This window comes from Lampetra fluviatilis, unplaced genomic scaffold, assembly GCF_964198595.1.
Source record: "Lampetra fluviatilis unplaced genomic scaffold, kcLamFluv1.1 SCAFFOLD_500, whole genome shotgun sequence".
NCBI lineage: Eukaryota > Metazoa > Chordata > Hyperoartia > Petromyzontiformes > Petromyzontidae > Lampetra > Lampetra fluviatilis.
Window position 1 is genome coordinate 17800 of NW_027621394.1, and position 12201 is coordinate 30000.

General features: G+C 51.7%; 1 protein-coding gene across 1 annotated transcript in view; it reads left to right on the forward strand.

Moving 5' to 3' along the window:
- The window catches only part of LOC144955194 (annexin A2-like), a gene marked incomplete at its 3' end in the record, with an annotated part of 49741 nt that overhangs the window by 1054 nt on the left and 36486 nt on the right, over window positions 1-12201 (forward strand). The gene's annotated exons all lie outside the window — the stretch shown is intronic.

The window sequence follows — 12201 nt, forward strand, 5'->3', positions numbered from 1 at the left end:
TGCACTCACTCACTCATACACTCACTCACTCATACACTCACTCACTCATACACTCACTCACTCATACACTCACTCACTCATACACTCACTCATACACTCACTCACTCATACACTCACTCACTCATACACTCACTCACTCACTCATACACTCACTCACTCATGCACTCACTCACTCATGCACTCACTCACTCACTCATGCACTCACTCACTCATGCACTCACTCACTCATGCACTCACTCACTCACTCATGCACTCACTCACTCATACACTCACTCACTCATACACTCACTCACTCATACACTCACTCACTCACTCATACACTCACTCACTCACTCATACACTCACTCACTCATGCACTCACTCACTCATGCACTCACTCACTCACTCATACACTCACTCACTCATACACTCACTCACTCATGCACTCACTCACTCACTCATGCACTCACTCACTCACTCATACACTCACACACTCATACACTCACTCACTCACTCATACACTCACTCACTCACTCATACACTCACTCACTCATGCACTCACTCACTCATGCACTCACTCACTCACTCATACACTCACTCACTCATACACTCACTCACTCATGCACTCACTCACTCACTCATGCACTCACTCACTCACTCATACACTCACACACTCATGCACTCACTCACTCACTCATGCACTCACTCACTCATACACTCACTCACTCATACACTCACTCACTCATACACTCACTCACTCGTGCACTCACTCACTCATACACTCACTCACTCATACACTCACTCACTCATACACTCACTCACTCATACACTCACTCACTCATACACTCACTCACTCACACACTCACTCATGCACTCACTCACTCATGCACTCACTCACTCACTCATACACTCACTCACTCGTGCACTCACTCACTCATACACTCACTCACTCATACACTCACTCACTCATACACTCACTCACTCACTCACTCACTCACACACTCATACACTCACTCACTCACTCACTCATACACTCACTCACTCACTCACTCATACACTCACTCACTCATACACTCACTCACTCACTCACTCGTGCACTCACTCACTCATGCACTCACTCACTCATACACTCACTCATGCACTCACTCACTCATACACTCACTCACTCACTCATACACTCACTCATACACTCACTCATGCACTCACTCACTCATGCACTCACTCACTCACTCATACACTCACTCACTCATACACTCACTCATGCACTCACTCACTCATACACTCACTCATGCACTCACTCATACACTCACTCACTCATACACTCACTCATACACTCACTCATACACTCACTCATACACTCACTCATACACTCACTCATACACTCACTCATACACTCACTCACTCATACACTCACTCATGCACTCACTCACTCATGCACTCACTCACTCACTCATACACTCACTCATACACTCACTCATACACTCACTCACTCATACACTCACTCACTCATACACTCACTCATGCACTCACTCACTCATACACTCACTCACTCACTCATACACTCACTCACTCGTGCACTCACTCACTCGTACACTCACTCACTCATACACTCACTCACTCACTCATACACTCACTCACTCACTCATGCACTCACTCACTCATACACTCACTCACTCATGCACTCACTCACTCATACACTCACTCATACACTCACTCACTCATGCACTCACTCACTCATACACTCACTCATACACTCACTCACTCATGCACTCACTCACTCATACACTCACTCACTCACTCATACACTCACTCACTCATACACTCACTCACTCATACACTCACTCATACACTCACTCACTCATACACTCACTCACTCACTCATACACTCACTCACTCATACACTCACTCATACACTCACTCACTCATACACTCACTCATGCACTCACTCACTCATACACTCACTCATGCACTCACTCACTCATGCACTCACTCATACATTCACTCACTCATACACTCACTCACTCATACACTCACTCACTCATGCACTCACTCACTCATACACTCACTCACTCATACACTCACTCATACACTCACTCACTCACTCACACACTCATACACTCACTCACTCATACACTCACTCACTCATACACTCACTCACTCATGCACTCACTCACTCATACACTCACTCACTCATACACTCACTCATACACTCACTCACTCATACACTCACTCACTCATACACTCACTCACTCATACACTCACTCACTCATACACTCACTCACTCATACACTCACTCACACACTCACTCACTCATGCACTCACTCACTCATACACTCACTCACTCACTCATACACTCACTCACTCATGCACTCACTCATACACTCACTCACTCATACACTCACTCACTCACTCATACACTCACTCACTCATACACTCACTCATACACTCACTCACTCATACACTCACTCACTCGTGCACTCACTCACTCACTCATACACTCACTCACTCATACACTCACTCATGCACTCACTCACTCATACACTCACTCATGCACTCACTCACTCATACACTCACTCACTCACTCATACACTCACTCATACACTCACTCATGCACTCACTCACTCATACACTCATACACTCACTCATACACTCACTCACTCATACACTCACTCATGCACTCACTCATACACTCACTCACTCATACACTCACTCATACACTCACTCATACACTCACTCATACACTCACTCATACACTCACTCACTCGTACACTCACTCATACACTCACTCATACACTCACTCACTCATACACTCACTCATGCACTCACTCACTCATGCACTCACTCACTCACTCATACACTCACTCATACACTCACTCATACACTCACTCATACACTCACTCATACACTCACTCATACACTCACTCATACACTCACTCACTCATACACTCACTCATACACTCACTCATACACTCACTCACTCATACACTCACTCATGCACTCACTCACTCATGCACTCACTCACTCACTCATACACTCACTCATACACTCACTCATACACTCACTCACTCATACACTCACTCACTCATACACTCACTCATACACTCACTCACTCATACACTCACTCATACACTCACTCATACACTCACTCATGCACTCACTCACTCATACACTCACTCACTCACTCACTCATACACTCACTCATACACTCACTCACTCATACACTCACTCACTCGTGCACTCACTCACTCGTACACTCACTCACTCATACACTCACTCATGCACTCACTCACTCATACACTCACTCACTCGTGCACTCACTCACTCATGCACTCACTCATACACTCACTCACTCATACACTCACTCACTCATACACTCACTCACTCATGCACTCACTCACTCATGCACTCACTCACTCATACACTCACTCATGCACTCACTCACTCATGCACTCACTCACTCATGCACTCACTCACTCATACACTCACTCACTCGTGCACTCACTCACTCGTACACTCACTCACTCATACACTCACTCATACACTCACTCACTCATGCACTCACTCATACACTCACTCACTCATACACTCACTCACTCATACACTCACTCACTCATGCACTCACTCACTCATGCACTCACTCACTCATACACTCACTCACTCATACACTCACTCACTCATACACTCACTCACTAATACACTCACTCATACACTCACTCATACACTCACTCACTCATGCACTCACTCACTCATACACTCACTCATGCACTCACTCACTCATACACTCACTCATACACTCACTCACTCATACACTCACTCACTCGTACACTCACTCACTCATACACTCACTCATGCACTCACTCACTCATGCACTCACTCACTCATACACTCACTCATACACTCACTCACTCATGCACTCACTCACTCACACACTCACTCACTCACACACTCACTCACTCATGCACTCATTCATACACTCACTCACTCATGCACTCACTCACTCATACACTCACTCATACACTCACTCACTCATACACTCACTCACTCGTGCACTCACTCACTCATACACTCACTCATGCACTCACTCACTCACTCACACACTCACTCATACACTCACTCACTCACACACTCACTCACTCACACACTCACTCACTCATACACTCACTCACTCATACACTCACTCACTCGTGCACTCACTCACTCATACACTCACTCATACACTCACTCACTCATACACTCACTCACTCATACACTCACTCATACACTCACTCATGCACTCACTCACTCATACACTCATTCATACACTCACTCACTCATGCACTCACTCACTCATGCACTCACTCACTCATACACTCACTCACTCATACACTCACTCACTCATACACTCACTCACTCATACACTCACTCACTCATGCACTCACTCACTCATGCACTCACTCACTCACTCACTCATACACTCACTCACACACTCACTCACTCATACACTCACTCATACACTCACTCACTCACACACTCACTCACTCATACACTCACTCACTCACACACTCACTCACTCATACACTCACTCACTCATACACTCACTCACTCATACACTCACTCACTCATACACTCACTCATGCACTCACTCACTCATACACTCACTCATGCACTCACTCACTCATGCACTCACTCATACACTCACTCACTCATACACTCACTCATGCACTCACTCACTCATACACTCACTCATACACTCACTCACTCATACACTCACTCACTCATACACTCACTCATACACTCACTCACTCATACACTCACTCACTCATACACTCACTCATGCACTCACTCACTCATACACTCACTCATACACTCACTCACTCACACACTCATTCACTCATACACTCACTCATGCACTCACTCACTCATACACTCACTCACTCATACACTCACTCACTCATACACTCACTCATACACTCACTCACTCATACACTCACTCATACACTCATTCACTCATACACTCACTCATGCACTCACTCACTCATACACTCACTCACTCATACACTCACTCACTCATACACTCACTCACTCATACACTCACTCATACACTCACTCACTCATACACTCACTCATACACTCACTCACTCATACACTCACTCACTCATACACTCACTCACTCATACACTCACTCACTCATGCACTCACTCACTCATGCACTCACTCACTCATGCACTCACTCACTCATACACTCACTCACTCATACACTCACTCACTCATACACTCACTCATACACTCACTCACTCATACACTCACTCACTCATACACTCACTCACTCATACACTCACTCACTCATACACTCACTCACTCATACACTCACTCACTCATACACTCACTCATACACTCACTCACTCATACACTCACTCATACACTCACTCACTCATACACTCACTCACTCATACACTCACTCACTCATACACTCACTCACTCATGCACTCACTCACTCATACACTCACTCACTCATGCACTCACTCACTCATACACTCACTCACTCATACACTCACTCACTCATACACTCACTCACTCATGCACTCACTCACTCATACACTCACTCACTCACACACTCACTCATACACTCACTCATGCACTCACTCACTCATACACTCACTCACTCATGCACTCACTCACTCATACACTCACTCACTCATACACTCACTCACTCATACACTCACTCACTCACACACTCACTCATACACTCACTCATGCACTCACTCACTCATACACTCACTCACTCATACACTCACTCACTCATACACTCACTCACTCATACACTCACTCACTCATACACTCACTCACTCATACACTCACACACTCACACACTCACTCACTCATACACTCACTCATGCACTCACTCACTCATACACTCACTCATACACTCACTCACTCATACACTCACTCACTCACTCATACACTCACTCACTCATACACTCACTCATGCACTCACTCACTCATACACTCACTCACTCATACACTCACTCACTCATACACTCACTCACTCATACACTCACTCACTCATACACTCACTCACTCATACACTCACTCATACACTCACTCACTCATACACTCACTCACTCATACACTCACTCACACACTCACTCACTCATACACTCACTCACTCATACACTCACTCACTCATACACTCACTCACTCATACACTCACTCACTCATACACTCACTCACTCATACACTCACTCACTCATACACTCACTCACTCACTCACACACTCACTCACACACTCACTCACACACTCACTCACTCATGCACTCACTCACTCACTCATACACTCACTCACTCACTCATACACTCACTCACTCATACACTCACTCATACACTCACTCACTCACTCATACACTCACTCACTCATACACTCACTCACTCATACACTCACTCATACACTCACTCACTCACTCACCCACCCACCCACTCACTCACCCACCCACTCACTCACCCACTCACTCACTCACTCACCCACTCACTCACCCACTCACCCACTCACCCACTCACTCACTCACTCAGCCACTCACTCACCCACTCACCCACTCACTCACCCACTCACTCACCCACTCACCCACCCACTCACCCACTCACTCACCCACCCACCCACTCACCCACTCACTCACCCACTCACTCACTCACTCACTCACCCACTCACTCACTCACTCACTCACCACTCACTCACTCACCCACTCACTCACCCACTCACTCACTCACTCACTCACCCACTCACTCACTCACCCACTCACTCACCCACTCACTCACTCACCCACTCACTCACCCACTCACTCACTCACTCACCCACTCACCCACTCACTCACTCACCCACTCACTCACCCACTCACCCACTCACTCACCCACTCACTCACCCACCCACTCACTCACTCACCCACTCACCCACCCACTCACCACTCACTCACTCACTCACCCACCCACCCACTCACTCACCCACTCACTCACTCACTCACCCACTCACTCACTCACTCACCCACTCACCCCACTCACTCACCCACTCACTCACTCACCCACTCACTCACTCACTCACCCACTCACTCACTCACTCACCCACCCACCCACCCACCCACTCACTCACCCACCCACTCACTCACTCACCCACTCACTCACCCACTCACTCACTCACTCACCCACTCACTCACTCACCCACTCACTCACCCACTCACTCACTCACCCACTCACTCACCCACTCACTCACTCACCCACTCACCCACTCACTCACTCACCCACTCACTCACCCACTCACCCACTCACTCACCCACTCACTCACCCACCCACTCACTCACTCACCCACTCACCCACCCACTCAGCCACTCACTCACTCACTCACCCACCCACCCACTCACTCACCCACTCACTCACTCACTCACCCACTCACTCACTCACTCACCCACTCACCCACTCACTCACCCACTCACTCACTCACCCACCCACCCACTCACTCACTCACCCACTCACCCACCCACTCACCCACTCACTCACTCACTCACCCACCCACCCACCCACCCACTCACCCACCCACCCACCCACCCACTCACTCACCCACTCAACCACTCACCCACTCACTCGCTCACTCACCCACCCACTCACCCACTCACTCACTCACCCACCCACCCATTCACCCACTCACCCACTCACTCACTCACTCACCCATCCACTCACTCACTCACCCACTCACCCACCCACCCACCCACTCACTCACCCACTCACTCACCCACTCACTCACTCACCCACTCACTCACTCACCCACTCACTCACTCACTCACTCACCCACTCACTCACTCACTCACTCACCCACTCACCCACTCACTCACTCACTCACTCACCCACTCACTCACTCACCCACTCACTCACCCACCCACTCACTCACTCACCCACTCACTCACTCACTCACCCACTCACTCACTCACCCACCCACTCACTCACTCACTCACTCACACTCACTCACTCACTCACCCACCCACTCACTCACTCACTCACCCACTCACTCACCCACCCACCCACCCACTCACTCACTCACCCACCCACCCACTCACTCACTCACCCACTCACTCACTCACTCACTCACCCACTCACTCACTCACCCACTCACTCACTCACTCACTCACCCACCCACCCACTCACTCACCCACCCACCCACTCACTCACTCACTCACCCACTCACTCACTCACCCACCCACCCACTCACTCACTCACTCACTCACCCACTCACTCACTCACTCACTCACCCACTCACTCACTCACCCACCCACCCACTCACTCACTCACTCACCCACTCACTCACTCACCCACCCACCCACTCACTCACTCACTCACCCACTCACTCACTCACCCACCCACTCACTCACTCACCCACTCACTCACCCACTCACTCACTCACTCACCCACTCACTCACTCACCCACCCACCCACTCACTCACTCACCCACTCACCCACTCACTCACCCACTCACTCACTCACCCACCCACTCACTCACCCACTCACCCACTCACCCACCCACTCACTCACCCACTCACTCACTCACCCACCCACTCACTCACTCACTCACCCACCCACCCACTCACTCACCCACCCACCCACCCACTCACTCACCCACCCACCCACTCACTCACCCACCCACCCACTCACTCACTCACCCACCCACTCACCCACCCACTCACCCACTCACCCACTCACTCACCCACCCACTCACTCACTCACCCACTCACCCACTCACTCACCCACCCACTCACCCACCCACTCACCCACTCACCCACTCACTCACCCACTCACCCACCCACTCACTCACTCACCCACTCACTCACCCACCCACTCACCCACCCACTCACCCACTCACCCACTCACTCACCAACTCACTCACTCACCCACTCACTCACCCACTCACCCACCCACTCACTCACTCACCCACTCACTCACCCACCCACTCACCCACCCACTCACCCACCCACTCACTCACCCACTCACTCACTCACCCACCCACTCACCCACTCACTCACCCACTCACCCACCCACTCACTCACTCACCCACTCACTCACCCACCCACTCACCCACCCACTCACCCACTCACCCACTCACTCGCCCCACGCTGTTACCAGCTCGCTCGCTCGCTCTGAGCCACACCCTTACACTGCGCTCACTACTGCACCACCGCTCCCCACACAAACAGTCAGCCACTGACTCACACAGACATAGACAAAGCTCCCCCAGGTAGCCTCTGGCAGAGCTGTAGGGGCAAGTGCTGTGACACACAGACACAGACAAAGCTCCCCCAGGTAGCCTCTAGCAGGGCTCTAGGGGCAAGTGCTGTGACACACAAATACAGAGAAAGCTCCCCAGGTAGCCTCTAGCAGGGCTGTAGGGGCAAGTGCTGTGACACACAAATACAGACAAAGCTCCCCCAGGTAGCCTCTAGCAGAGCTGTAGGGGAAAGTGCTGTGACACACACAGACACAGACAAAGCTCCCCCAGGTAGCCTCTAGCAGAGCTGTAGGGGCAAGTGCTGTGACACACAGACAAAGCTCCCCCAGGTAGCCTCTAGCAGGGCTGTAGGGGCAAGTGCTGTGACACACAAACACAGACAAAGCTCCCCCAGGTAGCCTCTAGCAGGGCTGTAGGGGCAAGTGCTGTGACACACAAATACAGACAAAGCTCCCCCAGGTAGCCTCCAGCAGAGCTTGTAAGGGCAAGTGCTGCCACACACAGACACAGACAAAGCTCCCCCAGGTAGCCCACCCACCCATTCACTCACCCACCCACTCACCCACTCACTCACCCACCCATACACTCACCCACCCACTCACCCACTCACTCACCCACTCACCCACTCACCCACTCACTCACCCACTCACTCACCCACTCACCCACTCACTCACCCACTCACTCACTCACCCACTCACTCACTCACCTACCCATTCACCCACTCACTCACCCATTCACTCACCCACTCACTCACTCACCCACTCAATCACCCACTCACTCACCCACTCACTCAGTCACCCACTCAATCACCCACTCACTCACCCGCTCACTCACCCATCCATTCACTTGCTCACCCACTCACGCACTCACCCACTCATTCACCCACTCACTCACTCACTCACCCACTCACTCACCCACTCACTCACTCATCTACTCACCCACTCACTCACACACTCGCTCACTCACTCACTCACCCACCCACTCACTCACCTACTCACCTACTCACCCACCCATTCACCCACTCACTCACCCATTCACTCACCAACCCATTCACCCACTCACTCACTCACTCACCCACTCACCCACTCACTCACTCACCCACTCACTCACTCACCCACTCACTCACTCACCCACTCACCTACTCACTCACCCACTCACTCACCCACCCACCCACTCACTCACCCACTCACCCACTCACTCACCCACCCACTCACCCACCCACTCACCCACCCACTCACCCACTCACCCACCCACTCACCCACCCACTCACCCACCCACTCACCCACTCACCCACCCACTCACCCACCCACTCACCCACCCACTCACCCACTCACTCACCCACCCACTCACCCACTCACCCACCCACTCACTCACCCACCCACCCACTCACTCACCCACTCACCCACTCACTCACCCACCCACTCACCCACTCACTCACTCACCCACTCACTCACTCACCCACCCACCCACCCACTCACTCACCCACCCACCCACTCACTCACCCACTCACCCACTCACTCACCCACCCACTCACCCACCCACTCACCCACCCACTCACCCACTCACCCACCCACTCACCCACCCACTCACTCACCCACCCACTCACCCACTCACCCACCCACTCACCCACCCACTCACCCACCCACTCACCCACTCACCCACTCACTCGCCCCACGCTGTTACCAGCTCGCTCGCTCGCTCTGAGCCACACCCTTACACTGCGCTCACTACTGCACCACCGCTCCCCACACAAACAATCAGCCACTGACTCGCACAGACACAGACAAAGCTCCCCCAGGTAGCCTCTAGCAGGGCTGTAGGGGAAAGTGCTGTGACACACAAACACAGACAAAGCTCCCCCAGGTAGCCTCTAGCAGGGCTGTAGGGGCAAGTGCTGTGACACACAAACACAGACAAAGCTCCCCCAGGTAGCCTCTAGCAGGGCTGTAGGGGCAAGTGCTGTGACACACAAACACAGACAAAGCTCCCCCAGGTAGCCTCTAGCAGGGCTCTAGGGGCAAGTGCTGTGACACACAAACACAGACAAAGCTCCCCCAGGTAGCCTCTAGCAGGGCTGTAGGGGCAAGTGCTGTGACACACAAACACAGACAAAGCTCCCCCAGGTAGCCTCTAGCAGGGCTGTAGGGGCAAGTGCTGTGACACACAAACACAGACAAAGCTCCCCCAGGTAGCCTCTAGCAGGGCTCTAGGGGCAAGTGCTGTGACACACAAACACAGACAAAGCTCCCCCAGGTAGCCTCTAGCAGGGCTGTAGGGGCAAGTGCTGTGACACACACAGACAAAGCTCCCCCAAGTAGCCTCTAGCAGAGCTGTAGGGGCAAGTGCTGTAACACACAGACACAGACAAAGCTCCCCCAGGTAGCCTCTAGCAGAGCTGTAGGGGCAAGTGCTGTTACACACAAACACAGACAAACCTCCCCCAGGTAGCCTCTAGCAGGGCTGTAGGGGCAAGTTCTGTGACACACAGACAAAGCTCCCCCAGGTAGCCTCTAGCAGGGCTTGTAAGGGCAAGTGCTGCCACACACAGACACAGACAAAGCTACCCCAGGTAGCCTCCAGCAGGGCTTGTAAGGGCAAGTGCTGCCACACACAGACACAGACAAAGCTACCCCAGGTAGCCTCCAGCAGGGCTTGTAAGGGCAAGTGCTGCCACACACAGACACAGACAAAGCTACCCCAGGTAGCCCACCCACCCATTCATTCACCCACTCACTCACTCACCCACTCACTCACCCATCCACTCACTCACTCCCCCACTCACTCACCCACTTACTCACCCACTCACTCACCCACTCACTCACCCACCCAATCACCCACTCCCTCACCCACCCAATCACCCACTCACTCATGAGACAGTGAGTGGTGGAGTGAGAGTGAATGGAATGAGAGAGTGAATGAGTCACACCCTAAATCACATTCCTCTGCCTGAGTTTATTCGAGGGCGTGAGTGTGTCAGTGTGTGT